The sequence below is a fragment of the Triticum dicoccoides genome, chromosome 7A (assembly GCF_002162155.2).
Source record: "Triticum dicoccoides isolate Atlit2015 ecotype Zavitan chromosome 7A, WEW_v2.0, whole genome shotgun sequence".
Classification (NCBI taxonomy): Eukaryota; Viridiplantae; Streptophyta; class Magnoliopsida; order Poales; family Poaceae; genus Triticum; species Triticum dicoccoides.
In genome coordinates this window covers 40,417,890-40,431,154 of record NC_041392.1, presented here as the reverse complement: position 1 = coordinate 40,431,154, position 13,265 = coordinate 40,417,890, and the positions used below count along the sequence as shown (strand labels likewise).

The window sequence follows — 13,265 nt, the reverse complement described above, 5'->3', positions numbered from 1 at the left end:
TTTCAACCCTCGAATACTCCCAGTGTGAAACCTCCGTCCTGAAACAAAATATGAGGTGGGACTGTATTCTTGACACCATATAGGAAAATAAACACAGATATGAATCAAAGGACTGTACGAAACATTTGTGTTCTTCATCCTTAATGCTGAAACATTTGTGCTGTATTGGGTGCCCCTTGTGTTCTATGTTGGTGACTGGGCTCAGTTAGAGGCAGTTCAGTACTCTACTCACTGCTAGTGCTAGCTGTTAAATGAAGTCCCAACTTGTGATGGCCAACTCACCCGTTCTTTCATCCGCCCAATCTACATGCAAGCAATTTGGATCAGAAACGGGAGGCTGGGACGGGACGAGACTCACCGTAGAGGTCAATGACGGAACAAGATGACAAAACATGTTTCAATTTAGCTCCTTGTTCGCTAGAGATACAAGACGTGACCACGTGTCCGTAAGTATGTAAGTAGGGATTCTTCAAAATGACTCAACCACAAGCTGCGAGGGGTTTTCTTGTAAGTTGCTTCAAGGCATACTCTAATTGAATTTCTATTAAGCAATAAAGCTCCCCAAATTCTTGACAAAAGAAAGTGTGAGGGGCACCAAGTTGGTCTGGATAAGGTCCGTATGAAAGGAGATCACAGGAATCCGGGCTACGAACTGACTTGGTCACAACTCAGAGATCAATACATGATAGATGGGCATCTTAGTTATGCAGAGACCTAGTGTAATGCTTAAACATTTTAAGTGATAAAGCGCCTTTTAAAAAAAAATATCTCAGATGGGCTCACGGGGGCACGCAAGGATGACACAATATCTCACTCATCCATTCTTTACAATATTATCTCCGATCCAAAATAAGTATGGCTTTAGTTGAACAAACATATAGTAAATAGAATTGCGGTGCACGTAACAACGGAAACGATGAACCCAAACCTTGTATCACATTATCAAAGACATTTATTTTGAGATGGAGGAAATAGTAAATATAACTAGGAGGCATGCATAGAGAAATAAACTAGTACGATGATGTTGCTTTCAACACACGGCAAGAGCAGTCATGTTCTCCGTACCATGGAGAGCACTGGTGTATTGATGGTTGTATTGCAAACCTTACAGGTCATGTTGTTATACACTCTTTCTTTTCAGATTCCTTGGTTTGACTGAGGTCTAGTTTTCTCTTTTATTATTTTGCACCAAAAATTACTTGATTTGTGAAGTTTCGGTAAAATCTTGATTACTGTGATTTGCGGACGGCTCATTTGTGCTTATTTGTACAATGTGTATTACATAGGCCTTTGGCCATTGGATCTCATACTTTATTCCTCTTGAATAAAACCACCAAGCTAGTGACTCAATCTCTCTTACCATGGAATGCAAATTTCATTTCTTCTTAGGACGAAAGCAGAATGGATTCGAGCCAATGGTTGATTCGTTCGGAAAATTTGAGCAAAGAACATGAGAAAGAAATACTTATTACTTATAATCATCAAAGATGGAACATGCATGTCAAACCCTTACATGTTAGAATTCTTCAAAATGCATTACATGCATATATTGGTCAATAGAGAGATAGAGATAGATAGATAGATAGATAGAGAGAGAGAGAGAGCGCGAAATGAATTGTCTCACTAAAATTTACAACGCCGATGATAAGTATGGACCAAGTTGAATACGAGATATATTGATCTTTTATTCAACTTGGCCCATACTTATCAGTGATTTACGCACACAAAATTTACAAAACGAAGATGATAAGTATTGGCCCATGATAAATATTCTTTTTCAATTTTATAATTCTCCTTTTTATGGTTTCCCATCATATGTTTAGTTTTTGAGGTGCATTTAATTGCTGCATGCAAGGACTAAGGCTGGTCATAGTGGGGAGTAACTTATACTAGTGTCATGCATATGACACTAGTCTAAGTTACTATCTTCATAGTGCAAAGTAACATAGTAGTGTCATAGATAACTTCATTTATTAGCTTATAGACTCATCTTGTATTGGGAAACGCTATGTTACAGTAACATATTATGTTACTACTTCTCATTAATTATTTGCCACGTAAGCAAAAATTTCTTGAAATGCGCTAAGTTATTCACTAAGTTACTCCCACTGTGACTAGCCTAAGAGAAAATTCACCAATGCATATAAAAGTTTCTTGTCATTTATTGATCACACATGCATGCATTGTAACTAATGCATTAGTAAACACACTTTTTTGAGAAAAACGAGCGCATTAATTAAGTATTTTTAAAAACTACAAAAAAATATTCCACCACTCATGTTGTGGTGGAGTACATAGGTTGATGAGATTTCGGAATTGAACCCTTTAGATCGGAATGGAGCGACTACATATAATGTGCATTGTTCAGAGATAAATGTTTCTTTCCACCACAACATGAGTGGCTAAAGATACCTACATATATCCCACCACCAAGCGAGAGATGCATTCTCTGCATGCCCACGAGTCATTTCAATGCATCTTTCTCACAGACCAACTCATAGTGTTATTTCAACGCATTTTTCTCATACCCCAACTCCTAGAGAAAAATCAATGCAAGATAAATAGAGATTTTGTTTAAGAATAGGAGGCATCAGAAAGGGAATACTGTCAGTGATATGGAGGACCAGGTCCCCCGGGCCCGCTATGACCTATTGGCTTCAACACCACGACCGCCTCGGGAGTGCTCGTCTTCCCCCGGGAACGGGCGTTGCCCGGTGGACTCTTTCGGTGTGCCCGACGCTTTTCACGGGAAAGCATGCGCCCCCACTGCAAGAGTATGATGATGTAGACAGAGGCATGTTGTTCCATATTGCAGCATGTGGGAGGAGTTCTCGCTTGTCATGCACAGCGGGTACTTCAGCGCCCTCTCGACCTGCTGACTGTGCAGAACGACGACGCATCTCTGGGCATTCTTCTCCGCCGACGATAGGTTTGCATAGAACAGTGGATGGTGCGTCGAGACGTCTCTTCAGGGCATCGCCTCTGGTCAACACCTGCTAACTTGTATCGACGGCGACCTTGCACACCACACCACAGCATGGTACAGCTAGCTAGTCCTTGATATAACACCCATGAGACACCGTCTTATGAACCTTATATCCCACAAAGTTGTACAACAAAAGCATAGCAGGTCCAAATACAAACTTATATTATTACAAATCTTGTTCAACAAGATTCAAAAAATTTCAAACTACTAGTACCGAAAGACGTCGTACCACTATGATACTATGATACATATCCCAATATTAGTCACGACTGTCGTGACCAAGTTCATTACTACGACTAGTCTATGACTGAAGTTCAGGTTCATAATTTCTTACATATCGACGCCTTGGACTCCACTGATAGACCTGGATCCTCGTAGAAATACTTTCCAGCGGTATTGGTATCTTCCGGCGTTTTCTTCAAATATTCATATTCTAAATAATAGAATTAAAGGGGGTGAGTACTTGAGGTAGTCAACAAGTTCATAGATACAGTCAGTGGATATGCAACAGTAGTGAGACCAAATAGGCTACAACAAAATTGCAAATATCTTATAGAAGTCAAGTTTTAGTAAAATTGATGTGATCATCAGACTTCACATGTATTTAGAACCTCTGATTGATCCTTTCCCGCCATGTTCATAGACCTCCCCGAGATCAGGGAGTGACAAGCCACAGTTCAATACATTCCGCAAAGGTGTGCTACTTTTTCCATGAAGGATTAACTTAGCCCTTTTGCCGGGTCAGTAATCCTGCAGGCAAGCAATTCGGATCGGAAACGGGAGGCCAAAGAGAAAATTATCATAGAGATCAATGAAGGGATGGACAAGCCACTACCTGAAATAACCGGAGGCCTGGAGCACGGTGTCCTCGGTGACGTACAACATGACAAGTCCGATGTACGGGCCGCGCTGGCTCGTCCTGTTGACCTGCCACTACCCGGTCTATCTGGGGGAGCGCCGACAGGTCCATCGTAGACGAGCCCGCCAGCAAGCAGAGCAGCAGGACCATGTGCGCCATTTGCCATCTTAGGCCAGAGACCTCCCTGGCCATGGCTGGCACGGAGCAAGAGTCTAAGAGCAGGCAAAATTTGAAGTAGAGTTGATCCTCTAAAGCAAGTTGGAGGAGTAAAATTTCCAGTTTATTCCTGTAAACCGGACCTAGCCGATCCCCTAAACCGGTTAGAGGTGTGTAAAATTTGCTCCACCGAGGCGGCTGAGGAGTAAAAATACTCCCTTCCTCCATGGGCTGAGTAAAATGTCCTCCCGCCTCCACGCGCCAAGATACCCGTCACCCCGCTGCCCAATCCAGTCACACGCCGCCCCCACGCCAACTCCGCTGCCAACGCACCGGCGATGATGGTAGGATCTAGCCAACACCCCCCCATCCGCAGCGATCGGTCGGTGGATCCACGCTACGTCAGCGCATCCTCCTCATGCACCTCCTCACCCCATGCATACGATGCCTCCTCTCCACAGGCAGCGCCTTCTCCTCCCATGCAGGTGGTGCACCAGCATTCCTCGATATTCGTCCGACGCCGCTGCCGCTGCCGCAAATGCCGAGATACTACGGCATGCGGCAACGCCAGTGGGGAACGTGGGTGACCGAAATCTATGACCGAGACACCGGGAAGACCCACTGGTTGGTCTACTTCCACTCAGCGCAGGCATCCGCGTGTGCATACAACATCAAGTCGGCGCACTTTTATGGTGCCGCCGGCCACCAGAACTTACCCGACGAGTATTTGCTGCCGCCGGAGCCACAACCCCTGGGTAGCCACCCCACGGGAGAGGAGGGATGACTATGAAACCTGGGAGCTTCTCACGGCGGACCAAGCCGACGAGGCCTACAAGGAGGAGCGCTGCCTATACACTAAGTGCACAGCAGACATGACCAAAGTCATCGATTTGTCCAGCTATAAGGTGGGGATGACGATGGCGACAGCGACAACGCAGACCCAATGATCGGTGATTTGAGCAGGGCAGAGTAGGAGGCCATCGAGGAAGAATCGAACTAGGTTTTAATTTCTAGCAAAAATTTCAAATTTCCTTTTAAGTTCTATGTAAAATATTTAGAAGTTGCACTGAATGCCGTTTAATTATGTTTGTGTTCATATGCCTTTCAAAAAAACCACTCCGCTAAATTTAAGGGTTCCGCTAGAAACGACATTTCTTTAGAGCAGCAAATACGGTACTCTAAAGTTGACTACGCTGTTTGTTCCTCTAAAATTTAGGAGATCGGCTAAAGATGCCATGTGGGAATCGGACAGTTTAATTAATTCCGTTAGTCCGTGGACCGTCGCGACTATCTGTCGGTACTGTGCTCCGATTTTTATAATTGAATGAATGGTGAAGATGTCCCTGACATGGATTGGGGTCATTAAGGAAGATCACGCTTTAAACTCTATAATACTATAGTCCTGCATAATCTCCGGGACAGAGCTTTTGGAGTAGCAACGTTGCAAAACAGAGAAGGGTTATATGCACTTCAGAGGAACTGCGGTGAGCAATTTGTGCAAGTTGTTAATTACATAGGGTTACTTAATTTGAGTGTTTCAAGTGTAAATAATGTTGGTGCCAAAATATTATGTGCATTTACCTACTTGACCGCGACTAGCCTCCTTGTGCACCGGAGATGACAAAAACATGTTCCAATTGATCCTCCTTGTAGATGCAAATACACGTTACTCTGTTTATTATGTACTACCAGAGATACAAATACGCGTTACTCTGTTTGTTATATCTCAGAGATGTGAAAATCCATGGATTGCTTTTCTTCTCTCGTTTTTGGTTTTGGTTTTGTTATGTAGTAGCAAAACACACGTTTTTGTTTCTGTTAGTGGAAACTGGGGGTTGCCCTTGCTGATGAAACCACAAGGATTGCGGAAAGTATTTTATGAAGTAACTCATTGTGATCACAAATTCATAATGCGAGCCATCATAACTCAGAGCCCATGAAAGTTGAGATAACATACTAGCAGTCTGGACCAAGGCAGTCTGCATTCCAGCCCATGTTTGGCTCGTTCTGATTTTCTTTAGCAAAGAACATGAGAAATACTTATTGCTTCTCATCATCAGAGATAACACATGCATCCCAAATCCTTATATTTCATAAGATGGAATTTTTAAATTGCATTATACCAGGAGTGAGGCGTCTTGACTCTTGGCCACCATGGAGGCTGAATTTTTTCGAAACTTAAGAATTCAAACTCTCCAGTTTAAAAAAAAATCTGAAAAACAATTGTACAAGTAAACAAGGATGTTATGTGTATGATTGTAAAATTTCAGGATGAATTACGTCGAAATGCGATCTGCACAACAAAGACAAATTCATGGCCCGGGAGGATGAATAGTATCATGTGTTAAAAAGCTCCGGATTTGTATATTTTGCACAGCCCCCATTTCAACGTATTTTGTCCTGAACATTGACACACTTGTGCATTAGCCTCCATGTATATCTATATTTTTTCAGAAATTTTTGGAATGTAAAAATATGAATTTTGACGAATTTTGAATTTTTGAAAAACCGGCCTCCACGGAGCCCGACCTAAAAAAGGATTTTCGATTATACCGACATATTATAGTCAACTGGGAGAGAACAAAATGGGTTGGTTCCCTGAAATTAACGATGACCATGAAAGTATGGAGCAATTTGAATAAAATCACATCACATGCACCATAAACGACCAATATTTATGAAGACCTTCGATAGAAAATAGCTCATGCATTGCTCTGGGATAAATGTTTCTTCCCACCACAACATGAGAGAATAACGATGGATAACAATGCCGAAATATATCACCACCAAGCGATTGATGCATTGTCTTCATGCTTCACTGAGTCCTTTCAGTGCATTTCTCCCATACACCAACTGCTAGAGCAACAATAAGGCAAGGGAAGCAGAGAGTTAGCTTAAGAATAGGAGACAACGGGAAAGAAATACCTAGGTTGGACCGAGTGCGCGGTGCTATCAGCTGGGAGAAAACGTGAACATTTCCCGATGCACATGCATCTAAACACTTAGTAACTATTAGCGATTAGCAGTTGTGACTAGTTTGTGCACCAGGATTACAAAATGTGTGGACCCGTGCGGCCATTTTCCCTGCAGAGGCAACCGGGTTGCTCGGTCAATGAGAAGTGGAGGGGAACGTCCAGCAGGGGACTCCAATTCCTCCGTGAGTTGGCGGCGAGCTCCATGGCCGGAGATTTTTTCGACAAAGGGTGTTTTTTTTATTGACTCATAACGTAGCATCAAGCAATATAATTGTAATGAGCACCCACCCGGCCTCTGCATAACCAGGATGCACACAGCCAACACTACGCACGCACACAAAAATCACACTGGCAGAAGCAAAGTCATATAAGACCGAAGCTATGCCTGGGCGAAGAAAAAGAAAAAAACCGAAGCAGTCGAAACAGCGATCGGTGATGTACAACAACGACCATAGACACCAATCATCTTTTGACAACATAAGGACTACGAGAAAGTTTCTTCAGAAGCAACGCCTTCAAGAAGGAAACGACGCATATAAGCCGTCGTCGCCAGATCCACCACTGAAGGTTAGATCGTGGGTTTTCACCCTGGAGATCAAGTCCGAGCAAACTCCAAGCAATGCCTTTAAAAGGGTAACGATGCAAAAACACCGGCATTGCCAGGTATAACCATGTAAGGTCAGACCTAGGATCTTCATCCCAGAGCTCAAGACCGTGTACTTGAGAAGCACCACCCTATCGAAAGTCATCCTATGTTATCTTCTCCACTTTCCACGATTCCGACAGCTTGACGAGGGAGGAAGGTCACATGCACATTCAAATCCCGAGTTTGGGACGATCTTGCGTACCCGTGCCGTCCTCACAAGTGGCAGTGGATGACCGATCTGCATGAGACAACATCACCACATGCCGCCACTACCATCGTCGTCGTAGCATGTAGCAGCAGAGTACACCGGGTGGAGGACACGGTCGTGGTCAACCTCGCTGGATCTAAAGGCCCATACCAGATCGGGACGTGAAATGGTCGTGGTAACTACGGCCGCTGCATTCCTGCCGGCAGCGTGGGCGTCGGTTGCCGCATCTGATGCATAGCCACCGCCACATCTTGGATTCCTTCTGACCGAAGAGGCGCCTTGGAGAAGCGCTAGCCTGGCTCAGAGAGCGGGCTCTCCAGATCGAGGGACATGGTGGCGTCCCGCCTCCCTTCACTTTCCTCCATGGCCTGGCCGGGGCGCCTGCTGCATGCCGATGCCGCCAGGGATTGGGAAGGTACTCTGCTGCATCTGACCAGCCACGAACGCTGCCACTCCTGCACCATTGCCGTCCTAATTGGGTCAAGTCATCACCAGCACATCGCCAAAGGCCGCCGAACAGCAACAGGAACGGAGCCCCGCCGCCGCCGTCGGCCGTGCGGGCAAGCCCAGCGGCGACTCTCGGCGGCGGCGAGGGAAGGAAGCTCGAGAAGAGGGCTGCCTGAAAAGGAGGATCTGCTCGCCGCCCGTGTCGCCCAGGCGGACGACGCGGGGGCAGTTCATCAGAGACTCCCGTCCAATTCTTTTGGAGATGGTGCTCCTGGTGTAGAGGGGAAGGGCTAGGTGGGGCCACTCCGTTCTGAAGTGGCTTCAACAGAGGAAATTGAGGACGGGGACAGCGCACTGTCGCCCCGGGGAACACCAGCAGTCGGCCAAGCGCGAACGGCCAGACGAGCATGGCAGTTGCCGATCTAGGTTGCGCCTCTCCGGTCGCCACGGGAAATGAGTCGCCGAGCCGCCGGTCCACCCACGTCCTCACCCAGCCACGTACGCCATCTCCGGCCAAGCCTCTTGGGCGGCGCCTATGCTAGACACAGGCTTACTCGCCGCAGTTCCGTGCCTTCATCGCCCGTCCTGACGGCTCCAGGTCCTCGGCTAGGGCGTCGCTGTCCATGGCGGGCATTGGCGCGCGACAGGTTGACAGGATTGAGGAGGAGTGCCTCGGCGTCAGCTAGCGGGAGTAGCGACCAGCGGGAGGAGCCGTCATGCTGGGGAGCATCTCGGCGGCCTGCATGTCCGCGAGAGTGTGGAAGGAGTGCGCGAGGTTGGAGCTCGCATGGCTAAAGCGGACGGCGCGGCGGACGCTCCAACCATGTCTACTTTTTTTCATCAGTCCGGCCATGTCTACTTTTTTGGGGGGAAATTGGGGAATTTTAGTGAGGGAGACTAACACGAGGGCCCATCTGTCATAACACCCAATGTAACTGTCAAGTAAACGGCATTGACTATTGTGCCACGTCAGTGCTGCAATGCTGACCATCCTTGTCATAATCGGCATCAATTCCGGCCAAAGTCCTACCCAGCGTTTTCTGAAAAAATAAAATAAATAAATTTGTTTCAAATTTATTTGGCAAATAAAACAGGGAAACGCTTACCTTCAACCGACCGATCGCGTACAAGCGTCCGCCGCCTCCATGTCCCTCAGATCGAATCTTCATCATATGGTTGAGAGCAACCACCTCCGAGTCCATGATTTTTGCAACTGAGCCTTTGTTTCATAAAAGAGAGTTTGCAACTGGCCACCGAAGAGGAGTTAGATCCTGCAGCAGTGGAGACTCGTGCGGCTGGGAGGGCAGTGACGGCGAGGATTCCAGCCGGATCTCCGTGGATCTGACGAGGATGGCGTGCTAGGATGCCCAGGAGCGGCGGGGACCAGTTGCAAAGTTTCTGCAGCAAGACCACCGTTGCAAAGTTTTTCTGCAACAAGACTTCCGATGCAAAAGTTTTCTGCAATAAGACAAATGTTGCAAAGATTTCTGCAACGAGACCTCTGTTGACGAAAGACGTTGCTCTGTCACACAATGGCGTCACATTGAACAGCTTGTGATGCGGTGAATCATTTTAAAATATCCACCGTCCGTAGCACGTCCCAACAAAATAAAGTGGTAATTTTTTGGAACCCTAATCCGACTTGTGGTATTTTTTTTGCTATTTACTCATGCGCAGCCCGTATACCATAGTTCTACATCATAATCAACTTTATTTTTTCCAAATTTTCATTCAGTTTCATGTATGAAGCTTGTTGTTGTGGAGTAGAGAATCAATGTTTTTCTTTTAATTTCTCTTTGGTACAATCATTTCCATATTGTGCCCCATACGACCGGATTTAATTCTGATTTGTGGATAATAAGTGTAAGATAGTAAACTAAAACATATCACCCTTACTTACTACTTTTATTTGTCGTTTTACAAGCTTTATCACATAATACAAGTCAAATTTTCAACTTTAAGTTTTGAGAATTATAGGCTAGATTAAAGTGTTGCGATCATTGTCTTCTGAAAGTGGCTACTTCATTAATTTCTTCATTTTGGTAAGCACTTCATCGTCGCAAATATTGCAGGGTCGTTCTAGGCATTGGCCGACCGGGGACAACCCATATCGACGGCATCCCTCGCTGTTGGATGTCACTTAAACATGAAATTTGGAGCGTTCTGTCATTGCACCAGAAAAACTGCAATATTTTTTATATGTATGCAACATCATCGCAATTTTGTTTTTTCACACGGTATGTCAAAACACATGCCAGAAACGTCGAAGCATTTCAAACACACCAATGAAGCGCATTTGTTGTGTGTAATTGCAACAAACGGCCACACATTAGTCACATCAAACTATGTGTGCAAAATCATCCATGCATCATGTAATCAACGTTTGCAACAACAGAATAATTATTTGTAGCATGAGTACAACATTTAGAAAAAACCTCCAGAATCATCACAATGTGTACCCACGTGTTTGCAACAAACCAAAAACGAGTTTGTAACTAACCTTTTAATATCACCTCTTTGTCCATTAACCTACCAAATTGGGCTCTTCGACGATTAATTTGGCTCGCTAGAGAACCATCAGAGCCAGATCGGGTGACCCCAAATATATCTACCATTTGTCCATTCCCCTCTAACCCAGGCAAAGCAAAGCAAAGCAAAAGGCTATAGGTTTGGGTCCAACTTGAGCTCCTTGCATGGGTCCAGGGCATAAGCATGTCAACCTTTTTTGAAGCTCCCAAATCTGAATTTTCAAACCTTTTTTGAATATTTGGTTTTTGTTAGAGCTTCCCTGGTGTCATATGGCCACAGAATTTTGCATGCACCTAGAAAACTTGAGCATCTTTGGTGCTAAAACATTTATATTTTTTGATATCTTTAAATACACTATTCATCATAGGAGAAGATGAGCCCGAGCTCAGAAATGTAGCCTGCCTCCTATTAGTGCCTTTTTGTTTAAATACCATATATTTTAAAGTTAATATCAAATTGGGCACTCGAGATTTTTTGCTGGATAACGTAGTAATTTTAAAAAATTCCTACACACACACACAGGATCATGGTGATGCATAGCACCGAGAGGAGAGAGTGTTGTCCACGTACCCTCGTAGACCATTAAGCGGAAGCGTTATGACAACACGGTTGATGTAGTCATACGTCTTCACGATCGACCGATCCTCAGCACCGAACGTACGGCACCTCCGCGTTCAGCACACGTTCAGCTCGATGACTTCCCGCGAACTCCGATCTAGCAGAGCTTCACGGGAGAGTTCCGTCAGCACGATGGCGTGATGACGGTGATGATGTTGCTACCAACGCAGGGCTTCGCCTAAGCACCGCTACCATATGACCGAGGTGGAATATGGTGGAGGGAGGCACCGCACACGGCTGGGAGAGATCAACAGATCAACTTGTGTGTCTTGGGGTGCCCCCTGCCCCCTTATATAAAGGAGGTAGGGAGGAGGAGGCCGGCCCTAGGAGGGGCGCGCCAAGGGAGTAGGATTCCTACTCCTAGTAGGAGTAGGTCTCCTTCTTTCCTAGTCCAACTAGGAAAAGGGGGGAATGAGGGGGAGGAGAGAAGGAAGGGAGAGGGGGGCCGCGCCCCAAACCCCTTGTCCAATTCGGACTGGGCTTGGGAGGGGCGCGCGCCACCTCCTGGCTGCTGCCTCTCCAACCCACTAAGACCCATTAAGGCCCATTGACTCCCCGGACGAATTCCCGTAACTCCCCGGTACTCCGAAGAATACCCGAATCACTCGGAACCTTTCTGATGTCCGAATATAGCCTTCCAATATATCGATCTTTACGTCTCGACCATTTCAAGACTCCTCGTCATGTCCCTGATCTAATCCGGGACTCTGAACTACCTTCGGTACATCAAATCACATAAACTCATAATACCGATCGTCACCGAACTTTAAGCGTGCGGACCCTAAGGGTTCGAGAACTATGTAGACATGACCGAGACATGTCTCCGTTCAATAATCAATAGCTGAACTTGGATGCTCATATTGGCTCCCACATATTCTACTAAGATCTTTATCGGTCAAACCGCATAACAACATACGTTGTTCCCTTTGTCATCGGTATGTTACTTGCCCGAGATTCGATCGTCGGTATCTCAATACCTAGTTCAATCTCGTTACCGGCAAGTCTCTTTACTTGTTCCGTAATGCATCATCCCGCAACTAACTCATTAGTCACATTGCTTGCAAGGCTTATACTGATGTGCATTACCGAGAGGGCCCAGAGATATCCCTCCGATAATCGGAGTGACAAATCCTAATATCGAAATACTCCAACTCGACAAGTACCTTCAGAGACACCTGTAGAGCACCTTTATAATCACCCAGTTACGTTGTGACGTTTGGTAGCACACAAAGTGTTCCTTCGGTAAATGGGAGTTGCATAATCTCATAGTCATAGGAACATGTATAAGTCATGAAGAAAGCAATAGCAACATACCAAACGATCAAGTGCTAAGCTAACGGAATGGGTCAAGTCAATCACATCATTCTCCTAATGATGTGATCCCATTAATTAAATGACAACTCATGTCTATGGCTAGGAAACATAACCATCTTTGATCAACGAGCTAGTCAAGTAGAGGCATACTAGTGATACTCTGGTTGTCTATGTATTCACATATGTAATATGTTTGCGGTTAGTACAATTCTAGCATGAATAATAAACATTTATCATGAAATAAGGAAATATATAATAACTTTACTATTGCACTAGGGCATATTTGCTTCAGTCTCCCACTTGCACTAGAGTTAATAATCTAGTTCACATCGCCATGTGATTTAACACCAATAGTTCACATCACCATGTGATTAACACCCATAGTTCACATCGTCATGTGACCAACACCCAAAGGGTTTACTAGAGTCAATAATCTAGTAACCTAGTTCACATCGCTATGTGATTGATACTCAAAGATTACTAAGGCGTGATCATGTTTTGCTTGTGAGAGAAGTTTAGTCTACGGG

At 45.3% G+C, this 13,265-nt stretch overlaps 1 pseudogene; it reads right to left on the bottom strand.

Moving 5' to 3' along the window:
- LOC119332995 overlaps nucleotides 1–4,037 on the bottom strand; it is a 20,452-nt pseudogene extending 16,415 nt beyond the window's left edge.
- Nucleotides 4,038–13,265: the final 9,228 nt, after the last annotated feature.